The sequence below is a fragment of the Megascapheus bottae genome, chromosome 4 (assembly GCF_031878675.1).
Source record: "Megascapheus bottae isolate mThoBot1 chromosome 4, mThoBot2.hap1, whole genome shotgun sequence".
Lineage (NCBI taxonomy): Eukaryota > Metazoa > Chordata > Mammalia > Rodentia > Geomyidae > Megascapheus > Megascapheus bottae.
In genome coordinates this window covers 24,914,531-24,939,620 of record NC_143512.1, presented here as the reverse complement: position 1 = coordinate 24,939,620, position 25,090 = coordinate 24,914,531, and the positions used below count along the sequence as shown (strand labels likewise).

At 33.9% G+C, this 25,090-nt stretch overlaps 1 pseudogene; it reads left to right on the top strand.

Annotated features, from left to right (window-relative positions):
- The first annotated feature begins 20,459 nt into the window (after positions 1–20,459).
- On the top strand, positions 20,460–21,869 carry LOC150064167 (large ribosomal subunit protein uL30-like; annotated as a pseudogene).
- Positions 21,870–25,090: the final 3,221 nt, after the last annotated feature.

Genomic DNA, 25,090 nt, shown 5'->3' with positions numbered 1-25,090 from the left:
ACATATATATATTATGTGTATGTGTATGTGTATGTGTATGTGTATGTGTATGTGTATGTGTGTGTGATACTGGTGGCTTAGCCTGTAGGCTTACACCTGCTAGGCAAGAGCTTTACCACTGACCTATGTCCCAAACCATTTTTTAAAATTTTGTTTGTGAAACGAAGTCTTGATTACCTTTGACAAAAATGTGCTCTATCTTTGCATTCTGAGTAGCTAGCATTATAGTCACGTCTTAGCATACTTAGATAATAAATATTTATTGTAGAATTGATATAATCTTGTTTTAGCTTGTATTTGTATGATTTTTGTATATAGAAAAGAAAAATAAGTCCTGTGGTAATAGGCAATTTGATTAAAGTTACTCAGTATGTATATGATTCAGATATCCTTCCAAGTTATACATCTATTGAGATGCGTTAACTTTTTCTTTTCATACACCCTATCTCATAATAATATTTCAGCTTGACTAGAAATATCATTAAGTGTCAAATGTGTTTTCACATTTAATATATAATAACTTAAAACTAATGGTGTACTACATCCAGGTGATTTACCTTTTAGAAATATTATTAAATTGAATGCAAATCCCTGAATGCACAGCTTCTACTACTCACTTTTACAAGACAATGCGCATAATAATTAAGAACTTAATATAGGCAAGCATGGTGGCTCATGCCTCTTAGCTTTCAAAGGTAGAATTTGAAAGATCATGGTTTGATATTGGGCAAAAAGTTCATGGGATCCATTCCAATTAATCAAAGTGGGGCATGGCGACATGTGCTTTTCACTCTAGCTATACAGAAAGCATTAATTAGAGGAGCACAATCAAGACTGGGCAAAAGCAAAACTGTATTACAGAAAGTAACCAAAGGAAAAAGTGTGCTGAGGCCCTGTCCAAGGGCCGAAGACCTCTTTAGCAAGTGCCAGGTTCTATGTTTAAAAATTAGTACTACAAAATACTAACAAAGAAACATCTCAAACTGGAAAAAAAAACTGAGTTAAATTTTGGAATCATCAATGTCGTGTATGACTGTGTCCACGTTCTGTTTCCTTTTTCTTGTCTGACAGTAGAATAGGAACAATACAACGACCTGTCTGTAAGGTTGTTGCAAATATAAATAAGTTAACAATACCCAATATAGAAAAATCTCCTGCTTATTAAATTATTTTTTTCCAGTCCTGGGGCTTGAACTAAGGGCCTGGGCACTATCCTTGGGCTTTCTCAAGGCTAATGCTCTACCATACTAGCCACAGCATCACTTCTGGCTTTTTTCTGTGTTTGTGGTACTGAGAAATGGAACCCAGGGCTTTCTGAATGCTAGGCAAGCACTCTTACCACTACGCTACACTCCCAGCCCCTTATTAAATTATGAAATCCTCTTTGTGGTTGGGAGTATGGTGCTACATTCCTGCCATCCTGGCATTTGAAGGTTGATAAGGAGAGCCATGTGCCCTGAACTACCTAGGCAGACTAACATACGAAAGATTTTTTTGTTAGTAAAATATTACACACAATTAACCATTAGAAGGATTCTACTAAGGAATTTAGTTAAGCTTGCCTTAGGAAGCACAAACGGAAGATATCCTAGTGAAATTAGAATTCTAATGTTTGTTTCTTTCTAAAGTTATTAGTATTGTGTCTGGGATTACTGTGTCTTCCAATATTTTTATTATCAATATAAAAATAGAATGCATTAGAAATGTTTGTAAACAAATAGAAATGCTAATGATATGTTCATCAGAAAAATATGACTGAATCATATTCCTAAAAGTTGGGAAATAAAACTACATTTTGTAGTAGTAAGACTTGATTATGTTTATTGTATATCTACTAGTTTAGTCTATTTTAAATGGTAAATTGGCTGGCAAGTGCTTCAGTGGAAATTTAATTTTCCTCTTATATGGTCCATTCTCTGTGGTTTACATAAATGACTATATTTTCAATAATGATTTCCCACAGATAAAAGCCCTTTGGGTTCAGTCATTGGTTGAAGTTATAAAATAAATATTGATAAAAGAATTTCTTATATAGTATTTCCCCATTTACTTATTCTCATAGCCAAATTTTATACTATTTTAAACTTAACTCAGTCAAATTCTATCCCATCGATGTATTCAAAATTTGTTTCCTCAACATTATGTTATACAAATTTTCTTTTATTATCAGGGCAAAAAAACCAGATAGCATATAAACATGAATAAGCTAGCTGTTTTAAGATGATAAATCAATTCCACATAGTCTTTAAATGTGTACTAATTGAACCTGCTTGGTTACAATGTATTTTCTATGCTTTGTAGCCATGCAAACACGCATATTATTGCTTTTCATATTATCACAGAAGAAAAAATATAGGCAAATGTGAAGCAAACAAGCACCTTTGTTTATGTTAATATTATTAATATTAGTGATATTTTCTTTTTTCATCACAGTTTAGCTTAATCTACAGTGGTATTTGAAAACCACATCTATTGCTGAGAAGTCCTTCATTTCCTGTGACTATCTAAATTTATCTGGATTGTTCCTTTATGTACTTTTTTCACTAAAATGCTATTTTACCTGGTGATTTGTTGAATCAAGCATTCTTTCATGATTGGTGCTGTTGTCTGGTTTAGTAATTCCTAAACAAAATATTATGGTCAGTTTAATTTTAGTTGACAATATGCATTTTTTATCAAGTAACTTAGTCAAACACAATAATAGAAAAAGAACATTCTATAGGATCATTACTTTCTGTATGTTAAATAGAATATATGTATACTTACACATATAAATTCAATGAACAAATTTTGTTTCACATGTGACTTTGCATGGTATGGTTAAGATATTTATTTTTCTTAAATTCAAATTTTATTGTTAAGATGATGTGCAGAGGGGTTACACGTAGTTACATAAGTCAGATAATGAATACATTTCTTTTTGAACAGTTACCTCCTCCCTCATTTCATCCCACTTTTCCCACTGATAACCCCCCTCCCTCTCCAAACTGTAAAGTTCATTTCAAACATTGTGCATGTCTAGTGGAATCACTGTTGGAATTGATCATACTTCATTCCATGGTTTCTGTGATTCCTTCCCTTCCCCAAATCAAATAAACATATATAAGAAAAAAGGTGCAATAATAAAAAGCACATAAAACACGGAATAAACTAACGGGAAAAAAATAAAGAAAAAAGAAGTAACTGCAAACAGTACAATTCAAAAATACCTTCCCTTTCCATTTCTTGGAGTTTATTTTGATAAACATCATTTTATATGTTCATATGCACTAAGAATATCCTAGACATAGTCTGGTTATTACAGATGAGGGAAGGCATGAAGGCTATGTTTCTTTGAGTCTGACTCGCCTTGCTTTTCATTTCCTTATGAATGGAGAAGTGTCATTCCTTCTGATAGGAACATAGAATTTCATTATAGATATACCCCATTTTCTTGATCCACTCATCCCATGAAGGGTATCTGAGTTGATTCCATGCCTTAGCTATGGTTAATAATTCTGCGATGCACATGATTGTGCTGGTGGCTTTAGTTCATTGTGGTTTGTGCTTGTTTGGACAAATGCCTAGAAGTTGGATTGATAGGTCGTAAGGAAGCTCTATATTTAGTCTTTCTTTTCTTCTTTTCTTTTTTTTTTGCAAGTCCTGGGGCTTGAACTCAGGGCCTGAGCGCTGTCCTTGGGATTTTTTTCTCAGTGCATTCTTCCATTTGAGCCACAGCACCACTTCCGGCCTTTTTTTCTATGTAAGTGGTACCAAGGAATGTAGGCCAGGTTTTGGTGCATGCTAAGGAAGCACTGTACCACTAGGCCAAACACCAGGCCCCCTATGTTTATTCTTTTGAGGAGCCTCCACACTTCTTTCCAGAGTGGCTGAACAAGTTTGTATTCCCACCAAAAGTGTAGTAGCAATCCCTTTTGTCCACATCCCTGCCAGCATCTGTTATTATTAGTTTTCTTGATAATGGCTATTCTAACTGGGGTGAGGTAGAATCTCAAAATTGTTTTAATTTGCATAAAAGCATGGCCAGAGATGTTGAACATGTTTTTAGGTGTTTATTGGAACCAGAGAAGTCTAAGTATTTAACCCACTTATTAATGGGATTACTGTTTCTTTGACGATTGGTTTTTTGGGGGATTTAAGTTTTTGAGCTCTAAGTATATTTTAGCTATGAAGCCCTTGTCTAGTAAAGATCTCCCATTCTGTGGGATTTCTATTTATTTTGCCATTCAGAAACTCTTTGCTTTGATGCAAGCACATTTATCCAGGCTTTGTTTGAATTGTGATTCTGGATTTTAGGAAGATTCATCCTGTGCCCAGAAGTCCTAATGTTTCACCTATCCCTTTCTGTAATATTTTCAGGGTTAGATATTATTTTAATTCCCTTTGCCTAGAGAATTTCATAGAAGAACTATCTCCATTCATTCTGTGTCTTTAGTATGGAAAATCTATTATTAGGTTCTACTAAAATTCTTTTTCATGTCATCATTTAATCTCAATTTGGTTTACACTGCAATTAAATTCCTTTTTATCATATTTAACATGATATTTGCATAGAGTATTGAATCTCTTCAGTTTTCTAAATTTTGTTATTCAAAGTATAATGCAACATTTTCTCAACATCATGTAATAGAACACAAGGATTCCTCAATTAAGTTTGGAAATTGCAAGAGAATTTATTTTATTTATAATGCTTATTACCATTTAAGGATGACCTTTACAAAGTAACCTGCTATAAACAATTTATCAAGTTTAATATTATGATACTTTTAATTTTCTTAAATTGTTAGTACTTTTGTAAAAAATTGTCATTGAAAACAAATTCCATATTTTATTATTTATGGTCTTTCACCATATAACCATCCATGGTTGTAGGATACAATTCTTTGTAACCCTCCTGTGAGCTACATATTCTACCTTCAGGCTTTCCTATTTAAGCTCATTTTTAACATTTTTAGTGTTTGGTTTTGATTAGTGGAAGATGAAGGTACCCCGTTCACCATCCTTATCGGTTATCGTACTAGACATCTTAGCAAAAGTGATTAGGTACAAGAAAGAAATCAAGGCAAAAAAAATTAAAACAGAGGAAAAACACAGGGGGCATGACATTTTATATAGAAAGCCATAATTATTCCATCAGAAAGTACTTAGAACTGTTCAAAAAAGTTATATACAAACCAACATATTTTATACACTGATTGAAGGAAGTACACTTACTGAAAAAATTTGAGAAGATAATCTTATTCATAAAAATGCAATTCATAAATTAAAATTTATAAAAAAATTAAAGCTGTAATTCAATAAGCAAGTGAAAGATAAGAAAGGAAAATTGTAAAATATTGATGAAAGATTTTACAAAAGATATAAAAATAGTTAGATGGTTTGTATTAACGAGAAGAAATGAAATTGTTAGAGGATCTATAGAGAATTAAAAACCCTTTATACACCTAATTAAAGATATAAAAATAAATAAAATTTGAAAATGACCTGTAGCTTCTATGCAATTCCTGCCATTCAAAGAGCAAGTATTTTTTACATTCTTTTATTAAATAATTTATTAATGTTGATTTTTACATCATATTTTAAATGACAAGTTAATGAACAAGTGTTCAAGAAGGGAATCTCTACAATTACTGGGACTTAGTATTTAGAACTTAATCAAAATTAGGCTAAGGGTTTGTATGTCATAGAAATATATTAATTTATGAAATAAAATATTATGTCTATAGAGTCATAGGTTTTTATGTATATATAGCAATGTTTATATTTCCATTACCATGTCCATAGCATTGAGTATGCAGATATTGAGTCCTCTCTCTTGTACTCTTTGAATGTAATAGCCACATATTAAGGATACCAGGAGCCTTTTGTTCCTTAGGTCTTGACTTGTCTCACTCAACATGATTCACTCTAGATTCATCCACTTCCCTGCGTATGCAATTATTTTATCTTGTCTGTTGGCTATGTAGAATTCCATTGTGTATATATACCACATTTTCTGTATCCATTCTTCTGCAGTAGGGCATCTGGTATGTTTCCATTGCCTGGCTATTGTGAATAGTGCAGAGATAAACATAGCTGAGCAGGTGTCCTTATCATATCTTGGGTTATGATGTTCAGGGTAGATGCCCAGAAGTGGTGTGATGGTATCGTAGGGAAGGTCAATTTTCAGTTCTTTAAGAAACCTCCACACTGCTTTCCAGAGTGGCTGAACTAGTCTACATTCCCACCAGCAGTGTAGTAGGGTTCCTTTTTCTCCACAACCCCACCAGCAACTGTCATTGTCTGAGTTCAAAATCTTGGCCATTCTTGTTGGGGTAAGGTGGTATCTTAGGGTTGTTTTTATTTGCATTTCCTGTATGACCATAGATGATGAGCATTTTCTCATATGCTTTTCTGCCATTTTAATCTCTTCTTCTGATAAGTCTCTCTTTAGTTCCCTTGCCTATTTAGTGAATGGTTTATTGGGTTTAGGGGGGGGGGATTAGTTTCTTGAGTTCCCTGTAGATACTGGATATTAAGTATTTGTCAGATGTATTATTGGTGAATATCTTTTCCCAGTTGGTTGGCTTTCTCAGCAAGTATTTTTAACAGAAATTTATAAAATAACCAACCATCTTGATACCGGTAAACAATGGATTCATAGAGCTCTCTCTTTTTTAAACAAAGATACTAAAAATTTCCAGTGGAGAAAAGTTTCCTAGAAAAAAATAGAGAACTAAAAAGCAAGAGAAGGAAAGCAAAGATGGGAGAGAAATTTGTGGAAGAAGGGAAATATTTTGATATTTGCGTAAAATTTTGAGAATGATGCTCAGCATAATGTACACTTTTGAAACTGCCCTATCTGGCCACATTTTTTGCTAGTCCTGGTGCATGAACTCAGGTCTGGGCACTTTCCTTGAGCTTTCTTAAGGCTCATGTTCTACTACCTGAGCCACAGCTTTTTCTGTATATGTGGTACTGTGGAATGGAACCCATGGTTTTGTGCATGCTAGGGAAGCAGTCTACCTCTAGGCCATAGACCTGGCACTTGGCTACATTTTATATGAGAAACTTCTTCATGATTAATCTGTTTATAGTGACTTTAAAGAGTCAAAGTCCCTAAGAAGTGTCTGACTTTCAGATCAGATCAGGAGTTTAACTACACAGTAGCATGGTGAGAAATCATACTGGAAATTTGCATAAGTTTCTTATCCTTAGCAATCTGGGAAGTGTACTGGGACATTGCATTAAGATCAAAATAGACAGCAGGATTGGAGTACAATATCGCTGCAATTCCTTTCATTCTCTATAATGTCTGTCTCCAAAGCTCAGTTATCTAAAGCTGTGGCCTTGGTAAACAGACTAAGCTCACATTTATGCATTACATATATACTTTTTGTCATAAACATTTTCCAGAACATGCCATCATCTTATTAGATTAAGTAATTTGGTTCCAGTTAGAACATTAGGAAGAGATGTTATTAGACATATCAGAAAAATGGAAGTTATTTAAAGGAAAACTTTTACAAGTGAGATGATCAAACATTCTGTTTTTTCTGTCACTGTCCAGTTCTTCTATTGCCAACTTCTGCTTCCCAAGAAATAGCTCATTGCCTGGTGAATTTAGATGGTTAGCCACCATGAACAGATGCTTGAAGAAAAGAATCTGTCTAGCTTCAGGGGCTTATTTTTCTCAAGAAGTCATTTATCCAAATCCTCTACTAACATAGGTAGCGTTTTCTCAATTTTGATACACCATTGCAGGTCCATCTGTTTAGACAGGCTTTCTGCCATTAGTAGAGGAGATAAACTACTTCTATTCCTCTTTTACATTTGAGACTTTTTTCTGTATGCATAAAATGCTCCCTAAACAGCTCATTAATTCTCACAACATCCTTACTGGTAGAGAAGCAGGCAGTATAACTTTGGGTAGTGAAGATTCTTGTCAATATAATAACAGCGTTTTATTATGGAGCTTAATCTGATTTTATTGTGGATAGCTGAAAGTGTGTAACAGCAGCCTTTTCCAATTGGGATAGTAAATAAGCAAAAATGCTGCCTTGAATATAACTGCTTCAGGAGAAATATAAAAGCCTGACTGGAGTTTGAGGTAGAAGAGTATATAGCTCTTTCATTTTTGATTCACACTCTTCCATTTGGATTTACATTTATTTCATTTTTTATTTACATTCCTGCTAAAAATTGTCTGTTTTCTCTGCAATGTTTACCTCTTCAGTCTTTTTTTTTAAATGTTTTATGTGCAAATCGGCAACTTTGTAGGTGAAAAGGCTGTCAGAGAACCTAGTAATTGGTTATACCCTCCTCAGATAAGGAGATTTAGTAAGGTAGTAAGATTTATGGATTGAGATTCCTAGCCTTATCTCTAGTTCTGAAATGATGGGGAGCTGAAGCTCTTACTTTTAATTCAGCTAGGGGTTATAGAGCCAACATCTCCAACCAAATTTTTATATTTTTCCTGACATACCTTCCTGAAGCCATCTCTTCTTGTGGACAAAAATCATTGATCATAGCTTGTAACCCAAACTTCATAAATCAAAGGCTATTCACTGTAGTAAGTAGTAAAAATTGATTTATCACATTGAAGACTCTTTCTTTGATTTCTGTTGCAATGATCATCCCCCACCCCAAGGAACAAAGAATTGCTAGATATTTTGATTGTTTTATTTGGACATTATTCTACAGAAATTACAAATGTAACTATCTCCATTTTACAACTAAATGAGTGTTAACTGTGTGAGGCAATGGTGGAGACAGATGATAAAAAAAGTGGTTTCTGGATTCCAAAGTGTTTATCCATTAGTGTGGTTCTTCCTTGAATATTTCATCTCCTCCATGGCAAGTTTTATAGCAAGCAGTCTGTCTTGGTCAGCAATGCCATTTCTTTCTGCTATGTAATTAAGATAGACTAGTCACAGAAGTGATTTGCAGTGTCTCTAGAAATGGTAATTAAAGTTTCTACCTTTCTACTGTCAGGCATTTATTTTTCCCCCAAACACTAAATGAAACAAACTGTTTAATTACTTGAGAAGCTATACTTGTCTTTGAGAAATTAAAGTTTGCATTCCAAGTGAAGGTGAACGTAGCCATTTTAAATGTGTTTCTGGTCAAACAAATAGCTCACTGAGCAAAGCCTGTATCATTGATTACATGGCTAACACAATCCTAAGTATTAACTCCAATGGTCTTGTGAAGCTTTATTCAGCCTTTTCATATCTTACATTAAATTCTTCATTGAGTCCCAGTGTTTAAAACATATTGGGATTTATTGCAACATATTTCTATTATTATAACTGTATTTCATCAGATGCAAATCGCTAAGAACAAAACTTCTAGCCAGGTGCTAGGGGCTCATACCTGTAATCTAACAATTAAGGAGTCTGATATCTGAGGATCACAGTTTGTGGCCAATTCTGGTAGTGAAGTCTGTGAAACTTACCTCCAATTGATTCAGAAGTGGATTTTTGTGGCTCAAGTGGTAGAGCTCTAGACTTGAGTAAAAATGTCCAGAGACAGCTCCCAGGCCCTGAGACCAAGCTACTGGACTAATATTAAAAAAAGAAAAGAAAAAAAAAGAAAAGAAAAAAAACATAAAAACTAGTCATGACTTCAATTATTTCAAAGTGTACATTCTATAATTGAAGTAATAAGCAAGTTTATAAAATTTCACTGACATGTCAAAAGTTTTTATTTAACTCATGTCAAAATTAGGTTTTACAAATAGTCAAATTCTGACATTTTAGTTTGGACAAGGCAGATGCACTTTAGCTATACTCTCTTCATTGCTCCCTACATTTCCTCCTTTGCACTGTCTCCTTCCCCAAAACTGCCTCCTCTATTTTCATTTATTTATTTATCTTTTAAATTTTATTGTCTGGATAATGTATAGAGGGATTACAGGTACAATTGTCAGGCAGTGGGTGAGTTACTTCTCACACAATCATCCCCCTTTCAAGTTTTTGTCCCATTTCCTCATTTCCCAACCTCCTTATTTTCATTTAGTTTTGTTTTATAAATCTAACTTCTGCATATTGAACATTCATGTGCTCTTTGTCTTTCTGAGCCTGGTTTAGTTTGTTTACTGTGATGATCTCTCAGAGAGAAAGAGAAGGGGATTGACTTTCTTTCAAGTAATTCATTTTAGATCTAAAATGATTCATAATATTCCAGACAAAAAAGTATTGTTATTGCAAAAGGACCTAAACAAAGCCCAGAATGCCATACAACAAAAATATCATTCTTACGTTTTTCTTGTTTTGTAGATTTTGTGGGTAGGGAGTACATAGATCCATGGGCAAAGTAGTGATATATCATTTGCTGCTGACATTTGTATATGAATAGTGATATCATTTAATATGTTCACCAACCAAATGCTCTCTGACATTATACTTTCATTTTGCAAGATACAGAATCTGGTGTCATAAATGACAGAGGAAGAGAGCTGCAAGACTGTTTAATATATCATTTTTTTCTAATTTTCTGGAGGTTCAGATAGAAACATTCTGAAAAATTCACTTCTCTGACTATAAATCTTCATGTATGCAAATCTATTGAGCTTAACATTCAATTTATAAGTGAGTTTGAAAGAATTGATACTACACTTGAAAATGCCTTATCTTTTGGCAGTCAAAAATAATATTAGGATTCAATTATAGAAAAGCCACAATTCAATGCATTAAGATTAGATATAGATTTCCATTTGTAGTTAGCCATGTAGCTGGCTCTCTTATGTGGCAAGGAAGAAAGCATAAACACCATTTTTGCTCTTTACCCCTAGTCCAAACTTAATTTCTGATGCATTGGGGGTTGAATTAGGCCTGTTGTCCCTCAATAAATCACTATTTCACTCAAGAGCTATGTTTTATTCAGTTTTATTTTGCCATTTTTTTCCTCAAGGAAACATAACAGCTGCTTTCTACTTTTAGTTCTTTTCTGTATTTTCTTCTTTCTATTTTTACCTCTTGCTATAAAATGGACTTGATTATAGTTAGCTTGGCTGCTACTACCTCATTTTCACTTGATTTCCTATTTCTAAGATCAAGTACTTTTCATCTGTCTAGCTATTATTGTCAAAGCTGGCTCTTCATCTGTCATTCTGACCCATCTTTCTTACCTAGTCTTTCATCAATTTTCCATTGCATCGAACATCTACTAGACAATGTTCTCATTACTCCCTAAGCCTTTTACCAGGAAAAGCTAAATGCTTCCCTTTTCCAGCATTATCTCTTTCAGTTCTTTTGGTTAGACTTAAATTAATCTCTATAGATATGCTTTTGTTTGAATTATTAATATTTTTGCATTTTTTAATTCAGCTTTATACCCGATAAATAGTAAATATTTTTATTTTGGGCAAAGTATACTACCCAGTTCTAGCACATAAAATACTCTTTAGATAATTAAGAAAAGTTCTGAAAAATCTTTTTTCATAGTCTATACAAATCAGTGCTACCTTACAATTATCCTGACCAACAAACAAAATGAAATTTCTGTCATGTCCCACTTTCCTCTACTGTAATGGAGAATAACACCATCTGTAAAATTGCCTCACTCCAAATTATAATATCTTACATTTAATTCAGTTCTTGATGGATAAATGACTTAATATCGTATGTAAGCTTTTCCATGTCTGTATTCTCTTTGAATAATTTAAATAATTTATAAAAATACTTTAAGCAGTGTTTAATTTTGACAATTATTCATTAGGCTTAAAAGCATGGAATATGATAATCAGATATTCAAAATGTTTTTGAAGAGAGCTCAGAAATTGATTTATTATTTATTTTCAGGACAATATTAGTTTAATATTAGGAAGTAAAGCAAGATTCTAGTTTGTGCATAAACAAAAATAAAAGATATAATGTTTGTATGTTTTTTTTCATTTAAAATACTGGACCTCAAATTTCAGGATGCATGTGAAAAATTAGGAGAATTAATATTACAAGTTCTTAGACCTTAGCAGTAGCAATTTTACTTTCTTTATAATAGAGTGATTTTGAGCAGTCCATTATTCTTTATTTAAAAATTTAATTTTTCCCCATGCTAATAATTTGATGCTCTTATTATGTTAGCCCAGCTTTACCTAGCAATTATTTCCTTAAAAAAACCTCATTGTCCTGAAAATTACTTTATCCATTTTTGATTGCTTTTCTTTCTTATTGTCATTTGGATAGTAAATTTATGCTTGTGTAAGAGACAAGGAGTTCAGAGTTTCTGCTTTATATATTCTGTGGGGACATAAGTCTCCTGTAATACAGGCATTGTTTTGACCCCCTTGGCAGTTTTGAAATGTACCTGACTCTTTGTTCTACTGTATCATTTTATAGCTTCTGAATAGTTTTGGGGAAGGAATTATCAGGGCTACTTGTGACTAGAAGGTGACATGCAATGAATACAAACTTCAGAAAGAACTTCTTTACTGTGGACATGACTCTAAAGCTCTGCACAAATTGTTGTTTCAGAAAAAAGATAACCCTAGAGGGAAAGCAGGTATTGTTATTATTTTTTTTGTAGGTAGTTCCTGGAGGTTGTTCTTTTTCTCTATATTTCCTTCTTTTCTTTGCTTCCTAACAGTGAATCCAATCATTTCGTCAATTCCCTAGAAGACAACAAATTCACCCTATCATTTGCTCACATTATTTTAATTGTAGCATTGAAAAGTGGTTATCAGAATTTAAGAGGTGTTCAGCATTGATTTTGCTTATGGAATTTTGTTGTGGAGAGGCAGTACTTGGGATGGAGCTCAGGGGCACACACTTGCTACATAAGTCTACCACTTGAGCCATGCCACACTCCTTTTATTTCAGGGTAGTTTTACAGGCGGATTAGTTTGCTTTTGTGTAGCTGAGCCTTGGGTTAGTATCCTCCTAGCCTTGCCTCCCATGTAACTTGGATTAAGGCATAAACCACTGCACCTGATATATGGTCTTATGACGTTTTTGCCTAGTTGTACTGGACTGTAGATCTCCCATCTCAGTCTCCTGAGTATCAAGAATTATCTATCTATCTATCTATCTATCTATCTATCTATCTATCTATCTGTCTATTTATCTTTCATCTTCTATTTATGTATTACTGGAAATGAGATTTGAACTCATGAATTCAAGAGCTCCTGCTTTGCTTTTTTTCTCAAGGCTGTCATTCAGTCATTTGGGCCATACCTCGAATTGTGGTTCATTTTTTTAAATAATAATTGGAAGGTAAGATTACCAGGGATTTGTCTGTCTGGACTGGATTCAAACTGCAATTCTCAGATTTCAGCCTCCTGAATAGCTGGGATTATAGGCCTGAGGTCCTGGCCCCTGGCCACTATTTATACAAGGAAAATTGAAACAAATGCTGTTTACTTCTAAATAATGATATTCCCCATAAAATGTTTTGTGAGTATGTTTATTATTTGTAGTGTTACCTTTGTGTAAACAGCATTTATCAATTTTAGTATTGTACAGGTCACATAAAAGAATAAAGCCTTGTTAATTCTCAGATCTCAAAGGAAGAGCTTGTTTGTATAGCATTGGGGTTTAGACAGTTTTGTCACCCATAGCTTCGTGGAGACTCTAGCCAATACATCTTGTATAATTAAAAATACTGAATTCATTTACTCATGTTTGGAAAGAAATCACATGATACAGAGAACAATTGAATGAGCTTAAAGTTATGCTTCAAATTTAACAACACCCACTTTTAACATATGTCCAATTATATGTACAACACTATAAATATTTCAGTTTAACTCTGATATACTTTATTCTTGCTCTGTGTACTCTGGTGGAAGTTTATAGTTGCTTAATTTCAGGTACATAGTTTTGTCTCTTAATGTTCATCACTTTCTCTGTTTGTAGAGGAAGGCTCTTTCTTTGGAGGTAGGCTGGGCATGGGATGAAGACGTCAAGTCTGAGGGAAGGTGACCTGTTCTTTACTGTATTGCACTGTCCCTGAGCCTCTTTGTGCTCAAAGCTAGTACTCTACCTTGAGCCACTGAATCATTTCAGGTTTTTGGCTGGTTAATTGGAAAGAAGAGTCTCACGGGAACTTTTCTGCTTAGGCTGGCCTTGAATCATGATCCTCAGATCTCGGTCTCCTGAGTAGCTAGAATGACAGGTATGAGCCACAAGTGCCCAGAAGGAATTTAATTTAATATTCTCTGCAAAATATCTACAATAGAGATTTATTATTCATTTTATCCCATTCCTGATAATTCTGTGATTAAAATCTGGCCCAGCATCTGGGGAAGTAGATGACTCACTTCTGATTTGTATGAAGACAATCTTCTGATTATAGCCAAGATGAGAAGTGTCTTACACATTCACACATATTAATGTAGCTCCACACTGTTGCTTTATTTCCCCTCGCTGCCACCAAAGCCATTGCCACTTTTTATTGAGTACACTAAAAGACAAGAAATTGCTCTGCATGAACCATCATTAAACCCGAATATTTTAGTAACGATGTAAGAAGAAAACCTGACATTCTAATGTAGTGAGGTAAATTTAGTGGGTCAGTTTCAGACATTGCGCTGGTCAATGAGAATCCAAAAAATACAATATTTTCAAAACAGATACAGTATATTTAAAAGAAACAAGCAAATCTTCCTATGGTTGAGATATTTGACTTTTTAACAATATTGCCAAATTCAAAGTTTCATTTTTCACTGGAAATGTCTAAAGCATGTTCTCAGGCATTCAAGTGCCTGCTAAAACTCTCACTGCAATTTGTAAACCAGTGTTCGAAGACATGCAAGTCTTTTTATGTATTTATCAAGTCTTTTTATGTATTTATCTCTTGTTGGTTGTACTAACAGCTGAAGACTTAGTATCAGCTATGAATTTCATTACTGTAATTTTACTTCTGTTCCAAATCATTAACATCAATGCTAAATAAATGATAGTGTTATTCAAGCTAAATAATATTCTAAATTGAATAGAAAGAAAATACATTCACATTTTTTCTCATTGTCTTTGCAAAATGGAGAGGAACTAAAATACAAAAGCAGAGTTCCAACCAGAAATTTTATTGTGACTATCCTGAATTTTTGAACCTAAATACTTTTTAAAAAAAGACTATGGTATTATAACAGAAAGTCAACTTCATACAACAATGTGGAGTATAATTGATATTCATTTAAGGTAAATTTAATGCACTGAGAGAAATTTGGTGTAATGTTGCTACTAGAGTACGTTAAAAACAAAATGTGAACATATTTTGATCTCAAACCTTACAGATTTAAAATATGTTAGTATCAATTAATTGTACAAGTGCATTTCATTGTGACATGTCCACGTATGCGTAAAATACATCTTAATCAAAACAGCCCTTTGTCACTCTACCTAATCCTCAGTCTTCTCTCCTAACAAGTTTCTACTGTCACACAAGTGCATAAAGTATTCTAAAGCACATAAAGTATTCTGACCATATTCATACCCTCTTTGCCTCTTATTTCTTATCCTTCCCCTGTCACAGGTATCCTAGTCCATACAGAATCTGTTTGCCTTCTTATTCTTCTCCACCTCCCCCTTTCTGATTTATGCTAAGTGTTCATAAGACATTCACCATGAATTTCACACATGAACATATAGTAACTTAATCACATTGACCCATTCTACTTTCACTTCTTATTCCACTATCGATTATTATTCATTCAATAGCATTTATTGACTTTTGTTGTACTATCATCATTCGTAAAACTAATGTTCTGTATTGTTCACCCTGTGGCATTCCCTCTTTCTCTCTTCTTCCTTCTAAATCTCTGAAGCCATTCCCTGGTTATAAATATGTCCCTATATATATGACACTGTCCTACACGTGTTCATGTATGTGTCTGGCATTTAGATCAAGTCAACTAAATTTTAAAAAATGTATCCACCTTCAAAATAATGAATCCCCGTAGAATTCATTACCTAGAACCATTTACTCTTTAAATTGTAGTTCATTCTTATATTTTTCCTAATTTTAAATGTTCCCTTAGATCTGTACTATTTGATATGAACCACATGAAACATATATAAAGCAATTTACTATGGTAGTGTGTCTCTCTCTATATATACATATATATGTATATATTTGTTTTTTTTCCTTTTGTATTGTGTATTATCTTCCCCTTATCATTTTTTAATCAACTAAGGCTCTCTCCTGACTGGCTTTTTGTTACATCATTTTAATCCACTTATATTGGTCAAGGTAATTTCAGAAGATTTATGGGTTTTTTTTTTACAACAGTTATTACTCACGTTGTAATCCTATCTCTGAAATACTCTAGCCATAATAATTTAGAAAATTTGAATTTATGTGATTTTGATCAATGCAAATGTGATACTAGACATCTTGTTGAAAAAGAACTATACAAATTGTGGGGGAGGGATAAAACTGAGAAATATGGGAAGGGGTGACACTGTTCAAAAGAAATGTACTATTTTTGCCATTGATGTAACTGTAGACCCTGTGTGGATAAACTTTACAATAAATTTTTTTTCTTTTTTATTGTAATTAATAAAAGGGTTACATGATATTTGCCAGATAGAAGGTGCATTAATTCACATATATTGATACCCTTTCACATGTCTTGGTCCCCATTACTCTCCCCTCCACCCTCCCGTCTTGGTTTTCCTCCCTTCCCTATCCAATTTCAAATAACCAAATACAAATAAATCCAATAAAATTTTTAAAAAGGAAAAAGAAAAAATGGACTTACTTGGTTTTGCTGGATTTAATATACTAGGAGTAGATAATAGTTACAGGATTGCTCTAATATTAGTTCATCTCCTTGCTTACTTCGAATTACAATATGAGGCATTTAAAATGTCTCATATAGATATTGTGATATAGAGACGAATTTAGAACTTTGTAACTGCCTACTAAACATTTAAAAAAAGAAACCATACTGAAGTTTGAATTATTCTTATATTTATGATTCCATGAATTCATTCAGATAAATTCCTATTGACTTGTGTTCCATCTCTGCTAACTACTCCTTAATTTATCTTAGACATATGCTCACAGGAAAACTAGAGATATGATTCAGATTTGCTTTAATACAACTGAAGTGATAAATGTGAAAGTGATGTTCATGAAAATACTCTACTAAAAAAAGGCTCTTTTCCATATCTGTTGTGATGACTATATGATTCTTGTCCTTGTTATATAGTTACTTAAGCATATTGTCCATGCTTGCATTACAGAGATGAATCTAATATGATCTTAGTGTGTAATTTTTATTAGTTGTTGGATATTGTTGGTACATACTTTATTCAGGAGTTTTGCATCTGTGTTCATCATAGATTAATCTATTCTCTCTCTCTCTCTCTCCTCTCTCTCTCTCTCTCTCTCTCTCTCCTCTCTCTCTCTCTCTCTCTCTCTCTCCTCTCTCTCCTCTCTCTCTCTCCTCTCTCTCCTCTCTCTCTCTCTCTCTCTCCCTATCTCTCTCTCTCTCTCTCTCTCTCTCTCTCTCTCTCTCTCTCTCTCTCTCTCTCTCTCTCTCTCTCTCTCTCCCTATCTCCTTTGGGGATAAGTGCACTTCTGACTTCAAATAATGAATATTTTAGTGACCCCTTCTTTCCTATTTTATGGAAGAGTTTGAGAACTATAAAGGTCTTATAGAATTTAGATGTGAAATAACCAGGAGCAGTTGGGAGTCTTTCATTGTCATTTCAAGTTCATTAATGGTTCTATATCTATTTGAGTGATTTAAATCTTCTGGGCTCAGTTTTGGAATGCTAATGTTGTCTAAGAATGCATCCACTGTTACCAGATCCATCAGTTGGTTGCAAATTTTGTAACATGGTTAAGTCCTTTGCATTTGCTAATTCTTGAAGAAGTGAATTGGGCTCTTACTGGCTCGAATCAGACAGTATCTCCCTAGATAATTGTATTTTAAAGAGATGGTTCATCCATCCTTGAAAAAGACATTCCACTAAAACTGAGACTAGGATATTTATTTATGTATATTTCATAAAAGAAGAGGAAGAATATGTCATTAACAGAGCTACAAAGCAGATGCTTTAAGAGAAAGGAAATGGGAGGAAGAAGTCCTGAACAGCTAGTGAACCTGGGGGGAGGGGCAGGTAATATGGTCATTATTGTCATTTGGGTCAAGTTCAGGACCTTCTTTCATTGTGAAACGCCATTATTAAAGTGAGAAGAATTCTTGATAGCTTGTTCTTAGAAAAGTAAAAAGTGCTTCCAAAAGGATAGAATATCCATTTAATATAGCTGGTCATTGTTACTTTTCTGCTTTAAAGGACAGGTTGATTGGAAACAATCCTTATTTCTCCAAATAATCCTACATTTAACCCAGACTCTGTCAGTTGTTCTTATATGTAGGAAATAGGATTGGGATATTATTTTTCTAAAAGGTTTAAGCTGATAAATGTGTAGCTAATTGTGCCCCTGGGCAATTTTCAGCACAGTGTGCAGTCACATATTTAGCTTCAGTGGACAGAGTGTTTAGTTATCTTCTGATCTCATTGTGAGTTTTTCCTTTGGCTGTCACATGGGATAATCTGCTTAACTTCTCAAAATTTCATTTTTATAGCTCCTAGAAGATTAACAGCATCTTCTGTTTTCCTGGAAGTGGCATGTTGAAAACTGTTTGATGGTCATAGAAATGCCTCAGGCTTTTCAGGAGAAAGATTCCACATTAGGGATGTACTAACCAAGAATATATGTAGAAGAACTCTTTGTACTTGAAGGATATTGATTCATCTATAGACAACTCTTTTATTTGCACTTCTGAAATGCAATATAATTTGTAGTACCTTTATTTTCCCACTTTTGGTTCTTGCTCAAGAATAAGTGGTGTTGGGATATAAATGGAAGGGATAAAAAAGCAGAACAAAAAAATGGAAACAAAAGAAAAGAGCAATTGTGCTTTGTGATATTTTAGTTTGACCAAAGCTCAGTATTTCAGACAAGTATATTTATAGCCTTTTCATCTTTAGATATTATCTAGTAGTTGAAGGCTAAATGAAAAGTACTCAGATCTTGGCTTCTTGCCCCAATGTAGAAAAAAAAACAAACAGAAAAAAAACAGCTGTAATCACAGAAAAGCATTCCAAGGATAAAATTAAACACAATTTCTTACTAATGTGTTCTTCCTCCTTTACAGTGACTCCATTTCCACATTAATATATTACTTAAAATCATATTTATCCTGTGCTCTGAATTGTTTTATACATAATGTTTGATGACAAATATACTACTTATATATAACTATAAGATATGATAGCTTAGATTAAAAAAACTAGAAAAATACATTTAAGTTTGGTTTACTTTAGTGATGATTTTACAAGTTAAACTAAACTTTCACTTTTCAGATCGGAGGAATAATGTTAATTTACTTCCCTAAGAACAATGATTTAGTGAAATAGAAAATATAATGTGGATTCTGCTATTGGAAGGTTGTAGGAATGCTGTGGTATGAGTGTGTGGTCAAGAATGTAATGATACAGTGATGTTCATTGCAGCATTGTTTACCATAACTAAGATTTGGAACCAACTCAGATGCCCCTCAGTAGATGAATGGATCAAGAAGACACAGTACAATGGAATTCTATGCTGCCATCAGAAAGAATGACATTGCCCCATTTGGAATGAAATGGGAAGACTTTGAAAAAAAATCATATTAAGTGAAGTAAGCCAGACCTAAAGGTGCATAGGCTCCATGGTTTCCCTCATTTGTAATAACTAGTACACATCTACAATTCTCCTAAGAGAGGATTGCAATAGCTCAAAAACTATGTACATATGGTCATTCAGGATGAGACTAAACGAAATGAACTCTAGGAAATGGAAAGAAGAGGTTTATCTTTATGATCATTGTTCTTGATGTACTATATGCGCTAATTTCTTTTCTCTTTTTATCCCCTTATGGTTAATTTCATGTGGTTATTGTATCTGACTTTGTTACCTGGTATATTGTATGTATTTATTTGTTTATTTGAAATAAGAAAGAGAAGAAGGGAAAACAAGATGATTGTGAGGGAGGAGGGAGGAATGGGTGACAAAACATGAGAGGGGGTATCAAGAATTGAGAAGTAATAAACCTAACACCTGACAAATGTAACTGTAATGCCTCTGTACATTACCCTGACAATAAAGTAAATTTTTAAAAAAGAGAAAAAATGTGGTGATATTTTTACTTTAGTTTGGCTGCTGCTAGTAGCTCCAGTTATTTTCTTCATTTATAACTAAATAAAGTCTACCTGCCATTTGCAAGTAGAATAAAAATTACTTGAATAGTCTTCTCACTTTAAGGAAAACAACATCTATGAGTTAAGTTTATTAATTTTAGGATATTCAATCTTCAATACATGTAAGTTAAAATGCTGACATCCATTTATAGTTGTAGGAATCTGAAATAGACTGCCCCAGATCACGCTCTTGATAACTTTTGGTTAGGAGTCAAATGCACACTAGTTTGGTCCTAGAACCTAATATTAAATACATCCTTGTACTCTTTTCTGGCTGGAACTATGGAGGGTGCTGAAGAGAAGAAAAAGAAGGTTGAACATAGTCACTTAGATTTTCATAGTATACAGATAGTACTTGTAGTGTGTTGGTTTTACTCATCAAATTTTGCTATAAATCTCATTTCATTTCTTATTAATTTCACTCAACAAACTGGTCAAAGTACTCAGCTGTATTGTATATTTATCACTAATTTGCTAATCCTACATCTTAAGATCTTTTTTCATATATTTTTATTGTAATTAATAAGAAGGGTTACATTATATTCACCAGATAGAAGGTGTGTTACCTCACATACATTGATACCCTTTCCCATGTCTTGTTCTACTAGGGATAAAGAAATGGGAGCATCAGAAATTATAACAAATGTAGGTTTTCCAGAAACTAATCACAGTAGTGCACCAGTAACTGATGAGGAAGATTAACTTATCTTTAGACTTTGGATGTTCAAAAAAAGAAGACAACTAATTAATTAATCAAAGGAGGCAAAGCCAATACACTCTGTCATTGACTTAATGGTAAAATAAAATAGTGGGCTAACAGAATGTTGGTTTTAATGAGCATGACTCAAAAATAGCAGATTTTTGTGACCTATGATAAAGAATCTAGTAGGTAAGTCAGTGATCTTCAAAATAACTAAAGCAAAAATCCTCATACTGGTTGAATTAATGTCAGCTCTTGTAACAAATAAACCTCGTATTTTTATGGCTCAATGTAAAGAAAAGAAGGTTCCTACTGTGCCAGAAACCCTTTAGAAAAAGCGAAGAAATTTCGCTGAAAATAAAGCACCTGAGAAAGAAAGGTGCCCAAAAGATGCTTCGCAAGGCAAGGAGGAAGCTCATCTATGAGAAAGCTAAGCACTGTCCCAAGGAATACCGGCAAATGTACAGAACTGGCTAAAATGGCCAGAAAAGCAGGCAGCTTCTATGTACCTGCAGAGCCTAAATTGGCTTTAGTCATCAGAATCCGAGGTATCAATGGTGTGAGTCCAAAAGTCCGTAAGGTGTTGCAGCTTTTTCGCCAACGCCAGATCTTCCACGGCATCTTTGCGAAGCTCAATAAGGCTTCGATTAATATGCTTCGGATTGTGGAACCATATATTGCATGGGGGTTCCCAAATCTGAAGTCAGTGAGCTCATCTACAAGCGTGGTTATGGCAAAATCAATAAGCGAATTGCCTTGACAGATAACGCTTTGATTGCTCGATCTCTTGGTAAATATGGCATCATCTGCATGGAGGATCTGATTCATGAGATCTATACTGTTGCTTCAAGGAAGCAAATAACTTCCTGTGGCCCTTCAAGTTATCTTCTCCACGAGGTGGCATGAAGAAGACCACCCACGTTGTAGAAGGTGAGCTGCAGGCAGCAGGGAAGATCAGATCAACAGGCTTATTAGAAGGATGAACTGAGGTGTCTGCCACCCAATTTTTGCAACTGGGTCTGTTAATAAACAGTGATGCTGGAAAACTTAAATAAATAAATACATTCTTCTACCTTTTTTTCTAGACTCCAGGGTACCTGTGTTCTTTCATTGCTTCTATAAACATCATAGGTAATACATTTTCACATGTTTGTTTTTGAAGAATTTCAGTCTTTCTTTACAGAGGTAAATATGCAATAGAAATATTAAAGTGGATATAATTGTAACAGTAAAAATTAAATTATGGAGGACACATGGTAGTCTATACTTTGAAAATCTTGTCAGTACTCTGTAGCTGAAGTCCAAGGATTGATTTTTAAGTTTTAACAAGTAACATTAAGAAAACAAATGGCCTTCCACTTGTTTATTTGAAAAGAAAAGGGAAGGGGGGAACAAGATGATTAGGAGGGGGAGGAGGAGGGAAATGGGGACAAAAGCATGAGAAGGGGTTTCAATAAGTGAGAAGTAATGCATCTATTACCTGGTGAATGTAACTGTAACCCCTCTATACATTACCCGGACAATAAAAAATAAAATTAAAAAAATAATTAGTACACATCTAAGACTCTCCAAGAAGAGGATTATAATAGCTCAAAACCTATGTACATTAGGTCATATAGGATTAGGCTAAATGAAATGAGCTCTAGGATATTGGAAACAAGAGCTTTATCTTGTGTGATTGTTGTTCTTAATGTACTATGTTATTTCTCTTCTCTTTTGTTACCCTTTTGTTAATCACATATTGTTATTGTATCTGACTTTGTTACCTGGTATATTATATATAGGAAAAGGGAAGGGGGGAGAATAAGATGATTGGGAGGGGTGGGGTTTGGAAAATGGGGACAAAAATATGAGAGGGGTATCAATGTGTGAGAAGTAATGCACCTACTACCTGACGAATGTAACTATAACCCCTCTATATATTATCCCGACAATAAAATTTAAAAAGAAAACAAATGGCCAATACATATGCATAAAGATGCAGATAATGATAATGGAAGATTACAGTAAAGTTCCAGATGGCTCTTATAGAGCCATCCTTTTCTCAGGGACAGTTTTATTCAGCTGAATCCTAACTTAGAGTAGGAAATCATTTTATAGAGTAGGTCACTCTCACCATTGGAATCCAGTAAATTAAGATAGTAAAAAATAAAAATTAAATCAAATGTAGACTATATCATGCTGAAATACTATCTGCATTTTAGGAAGACTCTACACAAGAGCTTTTGTGTACATTAGAGGCTAAGAATCATTGTCCCTATGCAGGAAGATCAAGGGAAATTTTAATTCCTTCTTATAAAGTAAGCCTTTCGTCCTTCAGCTATGCTGCTCATCAGAATGATCCGTACAACCTAAAATCTGGGCTGACTACAGCCTTAAGTCAGAAAATACATGGCTTGTGACACTGACACCTTAGACAGGTAGTTGCAACATATTTGCAACTTCTGTGTTACACTTGCAATACACACCTACATAGATAAACACACATACCTTCTCCCAAGTTAATACTGAAAATGTGCATAATTCTGTGCACATTTGCTAAACATTTTTCCTTTTGTTATCAGTTCTGTTTCTATTATGTTTGGTAGAATGATACATCCTCTTTAAAGTCTTTTTTTCAAAGCCCACTTTTTCCATAGGACTAGTTTTCTCTACCAGTTACTATCTCATCTGTATCTCTCCTACGACATACTTCACATCTTCTGTTGTACTAACTACTCATATGAATTGTAACAAATACATTTAATTATTTTTGTTTTTTTCACATTTTCTAGGAAATTGCTGAGTATCCCATACTTAGCATTCCATAGACAGCATTCATTTTAGAGAAACCAAATGAGTGTATAAATGGATGACAACACAGACCAATATAATGATGCTGAATTAGATAGGACACTTGGTTCAAAACCCTGCTCTGCTCTTAAACCAAGTAAGGATATGAATTAATTTCACTTCCCTTCATAATAATTACTCTTGTAGCAATACGGGCAAAAGTTTTAAAGTTTCTTTAAATACCTTTGAAATTTGAAGTAAAATAACCATTTTCTTTGATTAAATTATCAGTTTTGAAAATTATCTTTTTGTGTCTAAGAATATATTTTTACCCAATTAATAAAATTAAAATAATGTAGATGTTCTATAAATAATAATTGAGATTATGGCACAAAGTCATTGTAAGGCATTCAATATCCATATTTCCATATATGGCTATTACCTCTTCATAGTCTAGCAAATAATTGATTTTAATAGTACATGCATCTCATACATAGACTGCTAATTTTAAACAATTTTCTGCATTTTTTACAATTTTTGGACACAGTGACAATTTACATTTAAATGTCCTTTGCTACTAACTGATACATATAGCAACTCTACTATTTTGTGGATTTTCATATGATATTGATGTACATCTACATGGCTTTTAATTTTATAATTCATGGGATTAAAACAGCAACGATTATCTTAGTTTCCAAGGGATCGACCTCTGGATATGGGTTAGTTGTGTTTTCTGCCTTGTAGCATAAGCCAGGTTGTGACTCTTGCTACAGTGTCATCAGAGGCTTGATTAGGGAATGACTAACTTCCAAGTTCTCTTAAATTCTTGGCATAGTTTATCATTCTGTGTCTGTATCACAGAGGCTTCAGGAGTATTGGCTGGAGATGAATCTCAGCTTCCAAAACTATGCATAGTTCCTTTCCTGTTTTGTGGCCATTTCTGTAAGCCTCCTTCAAGGCTAGCAATGAAGGGCATCTTGGTCTCCTATACTGTGAGAGATTTTGCAATATACTATTACCTTAACAGTGAAAGCCCATAACCTCTGCCATCATCTATCAGTAAGAAGTTATAAGTCCCAGTCTTGAGTTAAGACAGGGGATTATGCAAGATCGTAAATCATTTGGATTTGCTTTAGCACGTGAATGTCATGGTCTGCCTTTTAGTCAAAATGGATTCAGGTTCCTCTTATATCAAAATGTATTTCCTTGAATTTCAAAACACCCAACCATTATAGCATCAGCCCCAAGTCCATTTTGCCATCTAACTTGCTCAAGCAATTGAAGTATCTTTGGCTCAGTAAACCAGCTACACATTGCTGGTGTTTCTGCTCAGCATCTCATACTACCTATTATCAGTTTCTAAGCTGAGCAGCATTTCTATTGGAGAGAGCACTATGGAGTGATCCACTCCTAGGCTCATGTAGATTACTGGAAAATA